The sequence below is a fragment of the Monodelphis domestica genome, chromosome 1 (assembly GCF_027887165.1).
Source record: "Monodelphis domestica isolate mMonDom1 chromosome 1, mMonDom1.pri, whole genome shotgun sequence".
Classification (NCBI taxonomy): Eukaryota; Metazoa; Chordata; class Mammalia; order Didelphimorphia; family Didelphidae; genus Monodelphis; species Monodelphis domestica.
In genome coordinates, this window is record NC_077227.1 from 441,060,521 (window position 1) to 441,080,894 (window position 20,374).

The window sequence follows — 20,374 nt, forward strand, 5'->3', positions numbered from 1 at the left end:
ATATTATTAAACATCAAATTTCTATTATATATTATATAATATAAAACAAAAACATATTAAAATATAATAACATATAAATAATAGTATTTTTTAACAATTGCTTATTCTTCCCTTTGCCCTATTAATGGTCTCCTTCTACGATTATGACATTTAGACCCAGGATACTCCCCTTGATATTCTCCCACATCCATTCCAGAAACAAATTTAACAAGAGCCATCTTGGGTATCATCTATGGCTCTGGTATAACTTTTCCCAGAGTGAGGAGGTTTTGGAGAAAGTCACAAGATCATAGATGACTGGAATCAGGAAGGGGCCAAAGAGGCTATCAAAGCCAAGCCATAGATGGAGATCTAGAAGGGACCAATTTCTTCATTTAATAAATGGAGAAACCGAGTCCCAAAAAGGTTGAGCAATTTGTCTAGAGTCACACAGTATGTCTCTATAGTGAAACCTAAGCTCATGACTGCCTTCATGACTGCAAAGCCAGTGCTCGATTCTCAAAACCATTTTTATAAAATCTCTCATTTTATAAACAAGGAAGAAGAAGTCTAAGGAGGCCAGACCTGAGCCAAGACCTTCTGAAATGGAGTTGAGCTCTCTCTCCCCTATGGGGAAGATAGATGATGTGTGGATAGAGTACTGGGCCTAGAATCAGGAAAACTTGAGTTCAAATCCAGCCTCAGATATATACTGGCTGTGTGACCCTGGGCAAGTCTCTTAACCTCTGTTTGTTTCAGCTTATGCCTCTGAAAAATGAGGATAATAACAGCATCTACCTCCTAGTTATTCAATAATAGCACCGACCTCCCCAGCTTATATTGTGATGATCAAATGAGATAATAATTGTAAAGTGCTTAATTAGCACAGGACCTGGACTATATATTAAGTGCTATATAAATGCTAACTCTAACGGATGATATGATGATTTTGCCTTGCCCATAAGAGTTCCTTAATAAATGTTAACGGCATTAAACTCAATTATAAATAGAGGTTGTTATTGTTGTTGCCTAACCATTTCTGTTGCATCCAACTCTTTCTAACTCCATTTGGGGTTTTCTCTGCAAAGATACTGCAGTGGTTTGCCACTGCCTTTCACGGCTTATTTTAGAGATGAGGAAACTGAGGCAAACAGGGTGAAGTGACTTGCCCAGGGTCTCACAGCTAATACGTGACTGAGGCTAGATTTCGACTCAGGAAGAGAAGTCTTTCTCACTCCAGAGCTGACGCTCTCTCCACTGTGCCACTCAGCTGCCCCTATGAAGAGAGCTTCTTGTGTTATAAATAGAAGCTAGATAGAGAGATTATTACAAGCTCTGGGGCCACTGAGCTAAGCAACATATAGATCAGCTATCACATCTGGGTCCTTTTCTTGAACTTGTTGCGTGACCTTAGATAAATTATTTCTTCTCCCTCGACTTCAGTTTCCGCTCTGTTAAAGAAAAGGGTAGAACAAGGCAGCCTCTAATACCCTTTCCATAGCTGAAATCACTCATCGTGCCGACTTCGGCCTCACCGAAGGCATTTCCCTGTTCGCTGCTTAGCCTTCAAGATTCCAGTCTAGTCAAATCTAGCCTATTTAATGCAGGCAGACTCCCCACCACACTGGAGTCCCGCCTACCAGCCTGCCAGTGAAATACCCAAATGATCCAATTACTGGTTTTCAAACTGGCTAATTCACCTTCCAACTTTGGAGGCAAAAGTCAATGAGGTGAGTGGCCCCAAAGGAACCCAGAAGTTGGCAGTCTTTCACGAGTACTCGTGCTCATCCTCTTCCTCCCTGACACGCAGCCTTGTCCCGGGCCTTGGCGGCTGCTCAGAGGGCAGAGCCCTGGCACGACTGCAGTAAAGAAGCAAAAAATAGCTGCTCTCTTCCATGTTCCTTCCCGTCAAGTCGAGTTTGCTCATCAGTTTCAGATTGCTGCTCAGAGCCTTGGATTAATAGCAATAATTCTGTTGAGTGTTTAGGCAGAACTCTTTGTATTTGCAAAGTGGTGTAGGCCTTCTTAATGATTATTCTATACTTGTAGAGCTTGGAAGAGCCATACCGCCCCAGGTTAATTTCACAGTAACTTATTTATTTTTATGTTTCCAATCATAAAACGCCCCCATACAGAGGCCCCAAACCCTGCATTTTACAGAAGTGGAAAATTGAGTCCCAGAAAAGGGACTGAGATGAAAAATTCAATTCAATTAAACAAGCATGAAGTACCTACTATGTGCTAAGCACTGGGAATACAAAAGAGGCAAAAGTCATTTCCTGCTCTCAAGGAGCTTACAATCTAATGATGGAAACAACATGTAAACAAATATATACAAAGTAAGAAATAGGAATAGGAAATAGGAACTAGAAATAGGAAATAATTAAGAGAGGGAAGGCATTGGAATTAAGTGGGATTGGGAAAGGCTTCCTATAGGTGGTAGGATTTTAGTTGAGACTATTACCATGAATATACCACATTTTCCAGAGATAGTGCCTCTTTCCTTGAATAAATTTTTTAAATGAGTTCTGAAACAATTTTGCAAAAAAATTTGGCAAAAAAAAAATATTTGGATCTATTGATCCCAGATTAAGAATTCCCTGTAAAAACCCTTTGTTCTTCCTTCAACCCTTTATTTCACGTGGGACATTATCTTTCTTCTCTCAAAACGTGCTCCTTCCAATTTAATGGGCTTAATATTTCATGAGGTGTCACGATTCCTCAATTGTTTTGTCTTCTAAAGCTGTCCTTCCGTTTCACCACCTTCCATTCCCCCATAGCAAGCCACTGCCTGTGTATTTTTATTTTTGTCTCTTCATCAAGGAAATTTAAGTCTGAAAAAATGTCTTTAAAAAAATATTTTGGTGACAGGAAACGAGTGAATTAGCAGATTAAAGGATATCTGGCCTTTGAGACTCCCTAGCATCAAGGGCAAATAGAAAGCTCCCTGGGCTAACTCATACCTAACTTTTCCCAGACCAATCTGGATAGTCGAAACGGTTATCAGAAGGAAGAAAGCCATAAGAAAACTGAGAAATGTCCATATAGGAACCTGGATCCCAGGCAAGTCTAACTGTCTCATCTGCCTACCCCACATATAAAATGGAGTTTTCTCTATTTCATAAAGTTCCAATTTGCAAGGTTCAAATATCTAGGTCTCGTGGAAAATGTGTGCTTGAAAGATAAGTATAAAAATTGAAAGGAAAACAGCATTTTGAACCTAATTCACATCTGAGCAAATCTGCACCTGATTTTAAGGTGAAACAAAAGCACCACAGGCCTGGAGTGCTTTCTCCCTCTGGCCCCACAGGTAGTTAGGCAGGAAGGAGGCCTGCAGAATCACTAAATTGCAGACACATTATTGCTTCCTGTGTGCATACCAATTTGCAAAGGCTACTAAGAGGCTGACCCTTTGTTCCTCCTTCAGCTCTTTATTCCTTTTGGTACATTTTCTTGCTTCTCTCAAAATCTGCTCCATTTAATTTAATGGATTTAATATTTCATGAGGTGACACTGTTCCTCTGTGGTTTGGGCTTCCAAAGTTGTTCTTAAGTCTCACCACCTTCCTCTCCCCCACTGCAATGTGCTGCCTGTCTTTGTTTCCTCATCAAGAAAGCTGAATTCCAAAAAGAATTTCTTAAAAAAAAAAAAACACTTTAGTGACAGGCAATAAGTGAATGACAGAGAATAAGAAGGCAAAGCTACCAACTAAGAGCCTTCAGCCCAAAAGCTGGCTCTGAGTTGCCATTCTTCAGGAATTCAGTGGTTAAGAGAAAGCATGATACAGTGGCTGGAGTGGTGAAAGTTGGAGTCGGGAAAATCTGGGTTCAAATCCTGCCTCTGACACTAGCCTCCAACATCTCCATTTCCTAATCTGTGAAATGGGAATGTCCTTATTTCAAGAGTTTGTCTTTTTGGTTTAAGTGAGGCAAGGTTTATAATGCTCTAAAAGTTAATTGGGGATAATTGTGCTGGTCTAAGGCTATTAATAGATAAAAGACAACACAAATCTTCATTAGGCACATACCATGTGCAAAGAGATTTGTGCTAGAGCCTAGGGGAGGTAAAGAAGTTTAAATGAGAGGTATTTTCTTCCCTGGTAAAGCTTCTATTCTAATTAGGGGAATGATTTGTAAATATTGATATGTGATAAAATATATCCATTATATAATATATATATATATATATATATAATATATAATCCCTTAATTCATTACCAGTGCATTAGTAAGACCTAAAACAGAAAGGGACACAAGAAACAAAGAGAAAGGAGCTAACCAAATCATTGCTAGAATAACAGAAAGTTGCGCTCAATAGGCAGAATATTTCCAAAATTAATGTTAGGAGCAGCTGGGTGGCTCAGTGGATTGAGAGCCAGCCTTAGAGACGGGAGGTCCTGGGATCAAATCTGGCCTCAGAAACTTCCCAGCTGTGTGACCCTGAGCAAGTCACTTGACCCACATTGCCTAGCCCTCACCACTCTTCTGCTTTGGAACCAGTACACAGTATTGATTCTAAGATGGAAGGTGAGGGTTTTGTTTGTTTGTTTGTTTGTTTGTTTGTTGTTTTTAATGATGGCAACAAAAGATGACCACTACTGTTTCTATGAGTCCCAAATGTTCTACTCCTCTCCTCTGTGGTCTTCCCACTTTTTCTCTTCTGAGTATGCAAGTATCAATGGTTAAAGCTGCCACCCCAATACATCAGAACTGGAAGGGACTTCAGAAATCATCTAGTCCAAACCCCTCATTTCATGGAAGAGGAAAATTGAGTCCCAGAAAAGGGACTGAGATCAATCCAGGTCATACAGTTAGCAAGCAGCGGAGCTGAGGCTAGAAATCAGGTCTCCTGATACCCTGTCCAGTCTTTCTTCTTGTTAAAAATCCTTGCTGCTACCTACAGCTTTGGCCAAATTTTAAAGATGCATTCAATGTTCTCTGTCCAGTATGGATTCTTTCAACCCAATTAGTGATTCTTATCTAGGACCTTTGAATCATTATTTAATTGTGTTTTCAGGCACTTGTATGGTGTCCTCTTTTCTTTTTTCTCTTCTCTAATTCCTCCAATCCTTCCTCATTCCACCCATTTTTGCCAAATTTCCATGCAGATCTTTATTTTTATATATTTCATTTTAATCTGGTTCCAAGGACATAGATTTCTATAACTCTGCACTCTACCATACTGATCTTTGTAATAAAATATAAATAAATGAGTATGTGTATATGCATGCGTATCTGTATATGCATATATAGATATATTCTATTATCCTATTATGTGATTATGTTCTATATTATGCTATAATATGGGTGAACATATATATGTTTATTATATGTGCATATGCATATGGATAACATACAAGTATGTTTTCTATGTATATATTAGATAAACTATGTGTATCTATAATATGTAGGTATATATGTATAGATGTATGTATATTTGTATCTATATGTACATTGACATACAATATTACATACATATATTATACAATTTAAGTTAATATCAAATAACTCCAAGTATTATGTTTTATTAGATTTATTAATAATCATTTGCAATAAAAGAACAAAAGTAAAAGCCAAAGTAAAGTCACATGAGAAAAATTCTCCTGCCAAGCTCTCCCCCAGCCTCAAAAGCTGCATCCCCAGAAGAAGTGTGAGAGGGCAGAGCTACACAAAACGTATATCTTCCCTACCTTAGTACATTACATAGATATGTAACTGGGAATGCTGGGAGAGAGAGTTCTTGAGGAGAAAAATTCTAATTACACAATATGTATGTATATTTATATTATATAGGATATAGTACATTTATATTATATAGTATATTATATTATTTATACATATGTACAGCCAGGTGGACACATTGGATAGGACATCAGGCCTGGAGTCGAGAAGACCTGAGTTCAAATTTGATCTTATAGAGTTACTAGCTGTGACCCTGAGCAAGTCACTTGACTCTGTTTGCTTTAGTTTCCTCATTTGTAAAATGAGTTGGAGAAAGAAATTGTAAACCATGCTACTATATTTGCCTAGAAAACCCCAAATGCTGGAACAAAGAGTCAGACATGACTGAAAACAACAACAAAATATGCATGTGTGTAATGTAGAGGCATATATAACGTGTATATATCACACAGACTATAATAGATGCATGTATGTTTATACATATAAGTCCATAAAAACACAAGCATATAAAACCTAACCTACAAAACATTATTATACCCATAGGAATACATAAGTATATATGCTCACATTCAAGATAATATAATCAATATCATATATGTGTATATAAACATATGTGTATATAAATAGTTTATTTACATGTGTGCCCATTCACATTGAGTTATGAGCTGTGGTCTGAACAATGGAGATACTAAGGAAGGATATTATACCATCTTCAATTCAGAGCCCTGATGATAAATTGTGTATTTGTTTACTCCCAGTGTAAGAGATCAATATGATTTCAAGAAGACAAGTGAAAGGTTTCTTGGAGAAGGAAGCACTTGAGCAAGCTCTTGAAGAACGGAGACGTTTCAGAAAAGAGAAAGAAAGATAGGTACAGGTAGATATAGATATTCCACATAGCAACAAATATATTTTATATGTAATTAATTCCAGTAAATCTATGAAAATCCCTTTGTTGAAGGCAATACTCACTGATCTAGCTCAGTAGTGTCATACACAAATAGAAAGGAGCCACTGAATTGTACATAAAAATCTTTGGGGGCACATAAAGCCTTATAAAATCACAGATTAACATTATCTAGGTTCTATTATATTTTTATTTATTTTTTTAAATAGTTCTTGGTTACATTTTCCCAGGTTCAGGCTACAAAGGAGGGTTCCTATAGGACTCCAGTGTTGGTCCATCTCTGATCTAATTAGCAAACAACTAAAAGAAAAACCATCCAGTTAAGAATAATAAGCTTTTCTGCACTCTTGGTGGTGGCAAAAAAATGGAAAATGAGCGGTTACCCTTCGATTGGGGAATGACTAAACAAATTGTGATATCTGTTAGTGACAGAATACTATTGTGCTAAAAGGAATAATGAACTGGAGGAATTCAATGTGAACTGGAACGATCTGCAGGAATTGATGCAGAGTGAAAGGAGCAGAACCAGGAGAACATTGTACACAGAGTCTGATACATTGTGGCACAATCGAATGTAATGGACTTCTCTACTAGCAGCAATGCAATGACCCAGAAATATTTGGAGGGACTTAGGAGAAAGAATGCTATCCACATCCAGAGGAAGAACTGTAGGAGTAGAAACACAGAAGAAAAACAACTGCTTGATCACATAGGTCGAGGGGGATATGATTAGGGATGTAGACTCTAAACAATCACCCTAGTGCAAATACTAATAATATGTAAATAGGTCTTGATCAATCACACATATAAAACCCAGTGGAATTGCTCATTGGCTACAGGAGGGGGTGGTGTAAAAATTAAATTATATCTCTAATAATAAAAATATTCTATTTTATGAGGTTTATTAAGGATTATTAAAAATCAAGCATACAAAATAAAAACCACATGCCCATGGCTGATTAGCCCATTCAAAATCCCCACGCTTAGCTTACTTACTACATCATTACAATGGAAGAGAAAAGAGCATGGGAGGCATTACTGTGAGTTAAATACCAATTGTGATCTTGCCAACTTGGAGACTCAGGTGAAATTATAGGGAATTCTGGGAAATGCCAAGGACTTCTGGTGATTGAAGTCTAGGGTTCAAAATCTCCATTTTTACATAGCCCCTGTGATCCAATTGGGAAATGAGTTTCCCCAAAAAGATCATGGAAACATAACCAACTTAAAGATTGTAATAATTTGTGGATAAAAGGAAAAGAGAACAAAACCAATGATTACTAGGTGCATTGACAAAAAGCCAGTTAGGGGGCAGTCCCCTTTGGCATAAGAGTATACATACAAAACAAATGCATTCAAACCCCACACAGTTCAAATCACCACATCCCAAAGTTCACTCTGGATCTTCTGGTGCAGTATGTGATCTGTGTAGGCATCTTCATGGTGTCTTCTCCAAACTGTTCACTTTCTGGATTTGGAGAGGTAGCATGTTTCATAACCTAAAATTACTCTCAAAAGGAATTTAAACTTTTCAATTTAAAATAATAATATTTTATACATCCTCTCCTGAAGTAGGTGATTGAAAAACACAGGGATCACTTAAGGATGCATGACTGAGTTATGAGGTATATGAATCAATTGGCAAGACAAATAAAAAACATTTTAAAAATCCAAATAAAAAAAGATAATTTCTGGATGGAATATAGACTATCAAAATCTTATGTGTAAAAATTCTAAGTAAAGGAAAAATAACTCTATAACAGGTCCTCGAATCAGGGCCTAATTAAAATGATATAAACATTTATCCATTTACCCAATCAGTAGCCAGGACTACAGAAAGTTGCCACATTATGAAAGACAGAATAGGGACTAGATTATAGGAGTCAGGTAGGAGCCAAATTTGAGATACTTGGTAGAATGTGGAACAAAGAAGACCTGCCTTTAACACATGTTAAACAGCCATAACCTCGAACCCCAAACATGTTCAAGTCCTCTTGTCTTGGCTCAAAATTTTCATCAACCCCACCTGTATTGGTTGGTCTCTTTGACTTTGTACTCAATTGGCACTATGCAGTTTATCTTTGTGCTTCTTTGGCACTGTGCAATGGCTCTTTTGTATTCTCTTGTCCAGGAATCAGACAGAATCATTAAGCAAAGTCCCATAAATTCTTTTTAAACAATTAATGGCATCATTTTTTATAGTCTCAAGCTTTTATAGTCTCAAGCATTGACATTATAGCAAATATATTTTAAACTTATATTACTGCAAAATCAAAAAAGTTAAAGAAAATCTCAATACTGGTGACATGTGCTTCATATATAAAAAGGAGAGAAAAAATAAAAAAAAAACTAAATAGTATATTGCACATGCAAGAAAAATATAATGATAAAAGAGTTTTAAATTTCAAAAATATAGCTTATAATTATTGGCACATTGTGTCAGCTAAGGAAATATAGAATACAAAGGTTTCTCACCAAAAATGAGATCTAGTTCCTCTTCATACCTGGCCCTGATCCACAGTGAGTACAAGCAAATGATTTTTACAAGGTAACAGTTTTTTTTTATAAAGAACAGTAGTACAATAGGTAATGCACATTCAAAAGGTATCAGTATCCCCAAAATTCGCAATAGCCCAGTTAATTACAATAGCAATAGCAAACAAACCCACTATCATATTTAACATGTCTGCTCTATGACATATAAAGAAAATTGATATTTGTCACAAGTTTTTCACGTGTAGCAATATTTCAACCTTGGCAAACATATTTTTAAACAAAGTAAAACTTATTTGGGTCTAGAACATCATCAAGAAATCTAGATTGTTTTGGTAGAAGTAAAGTGAGCTGAAGAGTTATAAATGAGAGAGATTCTCCTCTTTTGGGAGCCATCCAGGAGTACCATGCCCTGGGATCAACTTCCCAGCTCCTTAGATATGAAACTATGATGTCCCATCCATTCACATTTTTATAAATGTGGGAGGTGGGGATTATAATTGTATTTCACTTCAGCTACGAAAATGGACCTTACCTCCTGTTAGAGGCAAGAAAAATAATCAAAGTTGTGGAAAAAAATCTAAAAATCATTTCTAAAAACCCCTTAAAATCAATCTGAGTTATTTAGCTCATTAAATTTTCCAAATGTTGTTACACAATTGTAACCAGTTTTGATGAAGTCCATCCATCCTCTATATGACAATTTACAAAGTCAAAATAGAAAAGGCTGTTTTTATATATGGGCTTATTCAGTAATATTTGTTCAGTGTAGTTATAGGGAAAAAACAACATAATATAACAGTAGTTAAAACCCAGTACATTAAAATGATTCGGTGTAACAGAATAGTATTGAATACATTAGTATAAGAACTTAAAACCAATAAAATTAAATCTAAAACAAAACAATCAGCAAAATGCAATAAAATACAGAGTTTTTTTATAAAACATTGGAGTCTGAAAAGCCTTAAAAATAAAACCTCCAGTCTCTTTAAAGTTCATTTTTTTTTCTGTTTTATCCATTGAGATTCCTTTTGTCAGTACTGTGGGATCCCCCACAGCAGAGAACATGGATTTTAGGAATCTCAAATTGGGCAGGTCCAAATGGCAAAGAGTTGAAGGGAGATGAATTTCTTCCCTGAATCTCAGGTAAAATAAGTAAAAGAATTGATGCACTAAAAAAAAAAAATCCTTCGAAAGAGGCAATGCACTGCTCTCTCATATAATTCGTCATACTTGTAATCAATTTCCTGTTTGGAAAAGTCTGTTCCTTCTCCTCATTCCTCCTGACCCCCAGGTCCCCTGCCACTTGGAGGCTAATTGTTGCCTAAGTTTTCACCTCAGTTTTTAACAGCTGGTTTGTGATTCCAAAGACACAGGGGCAGCTACCAGCAGCCTGGATCCTGGGGCTGGGGTGCGGTGGGGCAGGACCAGGAGAGCTATCTGGGTCAAGCAGGCCCAGAGTGGGTTACTGGAGGCAAGTGCAGATGGAGCACAGAAACAGGCAGCAGGAGTGAGCTGAATCAGAAACTTTGCGAGGGTAGGCAAAAAGCCTTGGCCAGAGAAATGTGGCTTAAAAAAATTATCTAGGCTATCTTTAAAAAAAATTGAGAAGTTCTCATCCAATATTGTGGTTGCCATAAACTATAAAAATTAAATTATATCTCTAATAATAAAATATTATATTTTATGAGGTTTATTAAGGATTATTAGAAATCAAGGATACAAAATAAAAATCACATGCCCATGGCTGATTAGCCCATTCAAAATCCCCATGCTTAGATTACTTACTACATCATTACAATGGAAGAGAAGAGAGTATGGGAGGCATTACTGTGAATTAAATATCAATTGTGATCTTGCCAACTTGGGGACTCAGGTGAGATTATAGGGAATTCTGGGAAATACCAAGGACTTCTGGGGATTGAAGTCTAGGGTTCAAAATCTCCATTTTTACAGTGGAAGGAGGGGAAGGAAAGAACATAATTCATGTAACTATGGAAAAATATTCTAAATAAATAAATGAACCTGGGAAAAAAAGAATAATGAGCTTTTACAAAATGAATCCATTTAAAGAAATCCTTCCTTACTCTCGCAATCATGAGGGGGAAATTCTTGAGTTGTTTACCTTGAGGATTTTCTTCAGAATAGAGATTTCTGGTGTTGTCATTTTTATATTCTGAAAGGCTGAAAAGTCTTGAATAAATTATTTAATCCTCTAGTTCTTTCTCTGTAAAGCGAATAGATTAGTTGTTATGTGGTGGGGGAAGGGGCAGTAAGGAAAGCAATGGTTCTGGAATCAAGAGGAACTGTAGTTCCTCTGATGCTTACTACTTGTATGACCTTGGTGGTAGTGGGTATATTTGACCTTTCTAGGCCTCTGTTACTGGCCTTGTAAAATGGAGGACCTGGACTAAATGGCTTCTGAGGTTGTTTTCTCTGTTATACAGAGCTTGATCTATAACTCTAGATCTGAAGCTGGAATTACCAAATTTGAATATCAGCTTCGCCATTTATTCCCCATGCACTAGGAGAAAATAGATAAGTCCCTTGCTTTCTCTGAATGTTTTCCCATCTATTCAATGATATCCCTGTACTCAATGAACTCTAGGATTGTACTCTGCACTGACCTTCTATGATCCATGGACTGGTTTGATTGAACTGATTCATTAATTCAGTCAAGTTCATTTGGCCGAATTTCTTAATTGAATGGCCTACTTGTGTTGACAGCCAGTTTGGGTTTTGGGTAGTCACAGACTCACTCTCCAGCATGTTACTTATAAAGTGGTCTTTACTTAACCAAATGGGTCCAAATCTATTTTGTGAAAAAGAAAAAGTATCACCAGCCTTTTCAGTTGATGGTGTTTCCAGGAACATAATTTGGATACTGGGCTTGTGAGCAATAACGGTTAATTGATGTCCCTGAGAAGCTAAACCCTACAGATGTAAACTGGTGCTCTTGGCTGTAACTCAAGAGTGGAACAAGGCCAAGCGTGTTACTTATTGTCCTGAAAAATCTGTGCCCATTGAATGAAATTTTAATGAGGTTTTAGCTGAGATTCAGAGAGTATCCATTGGGCAAAGGATTGTAGAGAAAGAAGATTTTCCATTGGCTGATGGCTCTCCATTCTCTCCTGGTTAAAATCAATGTTGAAGGTTTCAATAAGGGGTCTTAAAATTCCTCTATCATGACAGGGTCAATGGTACAGTCTAAGGAGGGAACCAATATTCATAAGCAGACTCTTGTTATTTGATTCTTAGGTGTATGTGGGTAAATATTTTCTCCTTTGCTGGTTCTCAGTTTCTGCCTCTGCATAAAGAAAAGGTTGAACTAAATGATCTCAAAGTTTCTTCCTAACCCTAAACACTATGAAAAAAATACTTATAAAACTTCCTCATACCTATGACAGATGATTTATCTCTTTACCTTGTGTCCCTCTCCCCAGGTTATTTCAAATTTACAGAGTATTCCTTGTAGTTAAATACGGTTTTTACACTCTTAAAATCAAGGAAAGGAGCAAAGAATATAAGGCAGATCTTCCCTAACCTTTTCCTTTTATCTGATCTGATGAAAACCTGACCTTAACCACAGCAAATAGACTCATGTTGACTCCACACCAAACAAATCAATTCAGTAGAATTTATCTATCCCACACTCTACTCCCACAGCCACCATCCTGGTCTACTACTAGTTATTGAGAGTTACATAAAGTTTCAAATCTGCCAAGCACTTTATATTACTTCATTTGAGCTTCACAATGACCTTACAATATTAAGCACCTACCTACTGTATGCACCAGGCACTTTGGGGAGGCAAGGCACTACAGGTATTATTTATTCCCTTTTGAAAATGAGAAATTTTGAGGCTCCACAAAGTAAATTGACTTGACCAGTGTCATACAATGAGTAAATATCAAATGAAGAGATTGAATACAGGTCTTACTATCTCTAAATCCACTGTGCCATCCACTGTCAATTGGACAACAAGAATTTATTGATTGCTTAGTAAAGGTTTGGCCCCTGAGCCAATATAATAATAACACTACTATATAAATTAATTTTCAGTGCCTTATAAATAAAACTGCCAAAGAGTTACTTTATAGAAGTAGAAAAAATAACAAAATTCATCTGGAGGAATATCAAGAATATTAAGGAAATTCATGAAAAAAGTGGGACAGGGAAGAGCCTGTTGGTACTAGGTTTATTGGGGGATCACAGTAAGTAGATTGAAATGAACACAATAGCTTAGTATTTAATAAAGATGAAACTCCCAGATAATGAAGCAAGAACTCACAATTTCATTAAAAATATTATTGGGAAAACTGAAAAACAGTCTGGAAGAAACTGGGTATAGACCATTACCATATACCAAGACATGTTTCAAGTGGGCACATAATTTAGACATAAAAGGGTAATATCTTAAATAAATTAGAGAAGCATGGAAGAAAGTACCTGTTAATGGATATGATCCATGGATAAGGGATCTATGACTAAAGAAGAGATAGAGGTTCATGGGGTGGGGTGGGGGATAATTGATCATCTTGATTACATGAATTTTAAAAGTTTTTTTTCCACAAAAATTAATTCCCTTAAAATGAGAAGGCAAATAAATGGGGAGAAAATCTCGGAATAAGGTTCTCTGAAAAAAGTCTCATCTCTAAAAACTGATGCAAATGTATAAGAATAAGAGCTATTTCCCATTTAACAAATGGCCTTATGATAGGAATAGATAGTTTGTAGAAGAAGAAACTCAAGCTATTAGAAGGCATATATACAATTTCTCAATCACTAATAATTAGAAAAAAAATTTAAATAACTCCCCATGTTTGTAACAGGGATTTTCCTTTTCTTAATTTTCAGTAGGCATGGGAAGGTGAGAAGGAAGACCCAGAAATAAAACAAAATGTTTTAAAATGTCATACATTTTGCTAAGTGTTAATATAAATATGCTAATATTTATATTATATGTATATAAATATAACAATGAACTTGTTGTAACAATGATGTCTTTCAAAATTCTCCTTATCTCTCACCTAGACTATGACAGTAACCTCAAAACTAGTCTCCCTGCCTCTAATCTCCTGTTAAATCCATTCTTTACACACAAGAAAAATAATCTTACTACAGTACATCTTTGACCATATAAGTAAATATTTAATGAAGGCTTCTCGGAAGGATTAGACCAGATATTCAATGCTGAAAGCAAAGGCCCCATTCATTTTGTGGTAAGGGAAGGCTATGAGACCTAACTGAAAGACTGAGAGACAGAGGCACAACAGAAGGATTCTACAGCACCCCCATGAGGTCCTTCAATCACATCATCTGTCTGCTAAGAGGATAGTTAAAGAATAATATGAGGGGTATTTCCAGAGCTTTGAGAATTATGGGGAGGGGAAACCATGATATCACTCTAAGAGACCATCCCTTGAACTTATGTCATTACACCAAGCTCTTACTAGGTTGAAGGATGATGAGGTTTTCAAGTTTGACATCATTTCATGTATGAAGCAGCTCAGGGATGCTGAACGAGACCAGATGTTTTATTAGAAAGAGGCAGAGTCGCACTCAAACACAGATGATTGGTTTCTCATATAATGTCTATCATGACAACTTTCTGGCAAAAGGGAGGTGAAGCCAGGTTTACAAAATTGTGGGTGGTTGGGAATATCTAGAACAGAAATAACTTGTAAACAATCTAGGATAAAAAAAAATAAATACAGGAATGATTTTTTATGGATTAAAATAACTGTTGGTTACCTAACAAACCTTCATGATACTGGATCTTCTGTTGGTGTCTATTTTTGCCATCTTATTGCCATTCATTGATCGCCTATACATGCCCTTTAATTTAGCCAAGCTATGTCAAACTAGTTTATTCAATGACCATAATTGCTTTTATGCCAGGCATAAAAGTCTTATCTCCTATTACCTTCCTATACCTCCATCTGTAAAAATGCAACTTGCCCTTCAAAGCCCAGGTTAAAAGGCCTCTCCTCTTTTAAGTCATTCATGATTACATAAGCTAGGAATAAATTCTCTCTCTCTCTCTCTCTCTCTCTCTCTCTCTCTCTCTCTCTCTCTCTCTCTCTCTCTCTCTCTCTCTCTCTCTGTATTTGTGTGTGTGTCTCCCTTTCTATTATTATATAAACTGATTTACTCTCTATCCCTCATTTGCCATTCACCACTTCATATTATAGTACTGTTTTTGCTTTTTCCTCTATATCCCTGTCTTATCTTTCCAGATAACCTGAAATTTCCTTTGGGATAAGAACCATGCTAGAATAATCTTTCTTTCATCTGTATGTCTAGCATAGGGCTGGGCATGTATATAGTAGGTTTATTATTACTATATTAATGGTAGTTAAGCCCAATAGCCTAGTTTAATGACTAATTTTTTTCTATTTCTAATTAACTATTTTTGAATCAGCTTTTAAAAGAACAAGACATCAGACAAAGAATTCAGATTGCATAGTAAACATTAGATTGCATGTGAATTTGGAAGCAGAGAACCTAGGATCAAATCAATCTCTGTTATTTATTATTTGATCTTGGGCAAGTTGTTTATCCTCTTTGTGCCTCAATTTCTTTATCTGTAAAGTGAAATGCCTGGACTAGACAGTTTCTAATGTTCCTACTAGCTCCAAAAATCTATGATTCTATGGTAGGTGTTTGTATTATTTTCATAAGTAGAAGCTATAGTTAATCTGTAGTACCTAATTTCTGCTTTGCACATAGTAGATCTTCAATAAATATTCATCATTGAAGATAACAATTATTATTGCTAATATTTGAGATTTATGATAGCTGATTTCCACACATACCTTACATACATTAAATCAATTGATCCTCCCAATAGCTCAAGGAGGGTGATCGTCATCATTGATGTCACCTCCATTTTACAGATGAAAAAAATTGAAGCATGGAGGGATTAAAGTGACTTGCCCAAGACAGCACCACCATTAACTGGAAGAGTTAGGATATGACATGAGTTCAAGTTCTCATTCTCAACCCTAAAGCTTCAATAAAAAGTAAGTAAATATAAATCTAGATCAGTGTGGGCAGTTTAGATGGTACAGTGGATAGAGTGACAGACCTGGAGTCAAGAAGATAGTCTTTCTGAATTCACACTGACATCAGATAATAGCTATGTGATCCTGAATCAAAAACAAAATCCTTAAAATATGAATTGTCCCTGGGTAAATCACTTAATCTGTCAGTAGCCTCAGTTTACATCTGTAAAATGAGCTGTAGAAGGAAATGGTAAATCACTCCTATATCCTTGCCAAGAAAATCTTAAATGTGGTGACAAACAGTAGGACACAACTTAAATGACTGAACAACAAATGTAAATGCAGATCCCACAACTGAATTCACTTAATAAAAAATAAATTAAAAAAACCATTGTCTTCCATCTTGGAAGCAACACTGTGTATTGGTTTCAAGGCAGAGGAGTGGTAAGGTCTAAGCAAGAGGGGCTAAATGAATAGCCCAGGGTCACATAGCTAGGAAGTGACTGAGGTCACCTTTGAACCCAGGTTTTCTGCCTCTGTACCTGACTCTCAATCCACTGAATGACCTAGCTGCCTCCAACTGATTCACTTTTGTCTTTGTATCCTTAAATAAAGTGCCTGATACAAAGTAAGTACTTTATAAATGCTTCTCAAATTAATGGCTGCATTTTTCTACTTTAGTAGCAGCTTTTTGTCTATTTCCTAGAGCTGAAAGCATCCTACACAGACAATTCGAGTTGTCTTCATCTCCCTTTCTCCTCTTCCCTCAGTGTATCTGTTTCATACTTGGAAGGAGGGAGGGGCTGCAGTTAATCCACACTGGCTAATCCTTGTTCTGGCATTTCTTTTTACCAGTGAGACAAATGAGTATGACTCCTCAGGAGCAGCCATCCAGTAACTCTTCTTTCAAGAGATTAACCAGATAGCTTTCCAAAAGTAACAATGCATCTTAAAATATGTTGGCGCTTTAATTTTTTGAGTTCCTCCCATCTCCTGTGATGCATCGCCATGCAGTTTCCTCCAACCACGTTATGCTCCTAGTCTTCAAAGCTGTAAATTTTATGGAATGTTTTAGGATTGATCAATTTGCAATTCCCACATTTGGAAAAGGTGAGAAACTCTTGGCAATGTATAATACCCCCTGCTCAAAGGCAATTACTTTTTATGCTCAAATCCTTTCTACGTTTTGCTGTAGCTTACAATAAATCTTTACCTTTTTATTATTCTACTTGCAATATACATACTCTTGTAGTTGATTCATAAATAGATATAATCTTGCTTTGAAGCTGGATCATGTACTGGGATGAAATAATTATGAATAATATTGAAAGTGGAACTGTTGGAATAATGGATGTCAAGATGACCTGTTTTTTTAACTTCTCCCACTACCTCTTAATTGCTAAGGCAAATAAGTTGCTCTCTGTCTGTCTGTCTGTCTCTCTGTCTCTGTCTCTCTGTCTCTCTGTCTGTCTCTCTCTCTCTGCCTGTCTCTCTCTCTCACACCTCTGTTTCCTCTCTTTCCCCTTTCTCCCTTTTCCTTGTCTCTTCTGCTCATTTAAATTTCCCTTTATTACTTTTCTGAAAGGTGAAGGTCACACTTTAGTTCTGAGCCTGCCTTTCACATCTTTATGAATCATCATCCACTACATAGGCACAGACCAGCCTCAGGATTTTTGTTAAAGGTGTAATATATGCAAACTTAGTCATTCCTGCTAATGTGTTGGTATGTCTGACCTTGTTTATTACCCCCAAAGATCATTCCCACCACAGTATTTTGACTAATTAACTTCAGTGACAGTTCAAAATAGCACATACAAAAAGAGGTCTTGAAGGCAAAGTTGCTTTAGGTTTATTTAATTTATAAATCAAAAAAGGTTTGGAATCAGGTCCCACATAAGAGCCAGGAATAAAATAGACTACACTTCAGGAGATGACAAGAAGGAAAAATAAAAATCTTCCCAATTCCAAACAGAAACATTTATATTCAATTTGTTGAAATCATCTGTAGCATTTCAGAAGGAATAATATCGATTCCATTTACTAAAGCAAATAAAATATTTCTTAAAATATGAACTGTCCCTGGGTAAGTCACTTTATTCTTTTTGCTTCTGTTTCCTCATCCATAAAATGAGCTGAAGAAGGAAATGGCAAAACTACTCCAGTATCTTTGCCAACAAAACCATAAATGGAGTCACAAAGCTGAACAAAAACAACAAAACATCCAGGCATTGTGAAAGGAAACTAGAACAAGTTCTAGACTTTCTGCCACTGTGTTGAAACAAGCAACAGTGGGAATATTAGAGAGAGAAGAAATTGACAAGACTGATAGTTGGTGGGGGAAGGGGCAACTGGGAGTGGCAGTTGGTCTTGTGACTAGGACTTCCTTCCTGGCATGGGAAGTGGGAGGAGCTTGGCTTCCTAGTCTCTAGAAGTGCCTCTATTTTCTTCAGCCCAAAGAGACAGGCCCAACCAGCTCTGAAGGTCAGAAATTTTCTTCTTGCTGGCTGTCTACTGCTAAGATTTTGAAATTAAGAATACTAGCACAGATATAGCATAGACAGAAATAAGAGAAACCCTCCACCAGGCTGTGAGGCGTGGCCTCAGCTCCAAAGCTGAGAAAGACTCCAACCTTATTGAGGGATATCCCTCTTTCCTTTTCCCTGATACCTCTTCCAATCCAAACTGGTTATTAAATGTATCTTATTTGAATATAGCAGTCAGATAAGTGGACTATCTTTTCTGGGGCATAGAGGAAGCTGAACCTCAGTTCAGTCATCCAACTACAAATGGTCCTTATTGGACCCCTGCTGGGTGACCAAAGTCTGGGGAAAGACTTGTCCCTCAGGAGGGTCTGTGTTTACCTGCTCTGGGGCATCTTCGGCATCAATCCATAAAGAAGACATCCCCACAGGCTATCATAAGTGGCTCATTTCTTGGACACCCCATTTTGTTAAAAAAATAGCCTTTTGGCAGGGGCATCTCTCTCCTTTGCCTCACCAGCAGCCATATTCCCTCTCTTCCTTCAACTCATCCAGTCCCTGCTACAAACCTTCAGTATCCTGTTCTTTCCCTATAAATATTACAGGGTCAGATATTTTCCAGTTCATGAGGGGAGGCAGTAGAGCACTGCAGAAAGGCAAATTGGCATTTGGAGTCAGACAACTGGAATTCACATCCCAGTTCAGCCACACACCACCTGTGTAAAGGACAAGTCCCTTGAAGGGACTTGTTTTCTTACCATAAAATGACAAAATTGGACTAAGTTTTAAAATCAAATAGAAACATATCCCTGTGGCCACATATTGACTTGGACGACCTCAAATTAACATTATTTATGTTGTATTATATTTTTATGTATTTTGTTAAACATTTTTCAATTACATTTTATTCTAGTTCTAGAGTTTTACAGGCTGGGACTTTCATACCTCTCTATTAAAAAATCTTAAGATACCTTCTCCATATACAATCTTTAACCCATATGAATAAATAAGGTGAGGAATGTTTGATAGAATCTCAGTTTGCATGTATAATTGTATGTTGAGACAGTGTGACCCTATATGATTGGAAAATTGTAGCATAGTCTATACTCGTTTCACTTCCACCCTGAGTTTCTTTTCATCAGAAACTCACTGTTTCATCTATTCATGTGTATAATCTTGCCCCCTTCTCATCAACCATAAACTAGTTTCATTTAAGTTATGCAACACTGAGGGAGAAAAAATTAGTGAAAGGATGGATAGAGAGCAAGCCTCTAGTTAAAAAAGTCTTGAGTTAAAAGTGTAGCCTCTGACACCTATCTATTTGGCTGTATGATTCTAACCAAGTGACAACTCTTCAGTTTATTAGGAAAATCTCGTTAGACTATAAGCCAAAGAATAGTCATTCAGCATTGGCAGAGGGAGTTAACCCATTAGGAGATATAGTTATATATATCGATATAAAGATATACACATACGTAGTATTAACTCGAGTCTTGTTGTGTAAGTGTGGCCTATTCATGCTTATAAAACTTTTTGAACATGACCTTAAAACCAGACAGATGACAGATCCTCTGACTATACATTCGTCTCCTCATTTGATTTAATAGGTAGTGGTGAGGTGAAATGGCTGGGATTTATACAAATTATTACTATTTTTCAACCCCAAATAACCCCATTCTTTCAAAATAAGCATGTACATTTATAAATGTTCATTTGCACATAATCTTACCAAATTAAAATAAACTTATGAATTTATCTAAACCCAATATTATGTGATAATTACAATTATATTTGGGCAAATGGCACATATTAGTTTTAAAGATAGAA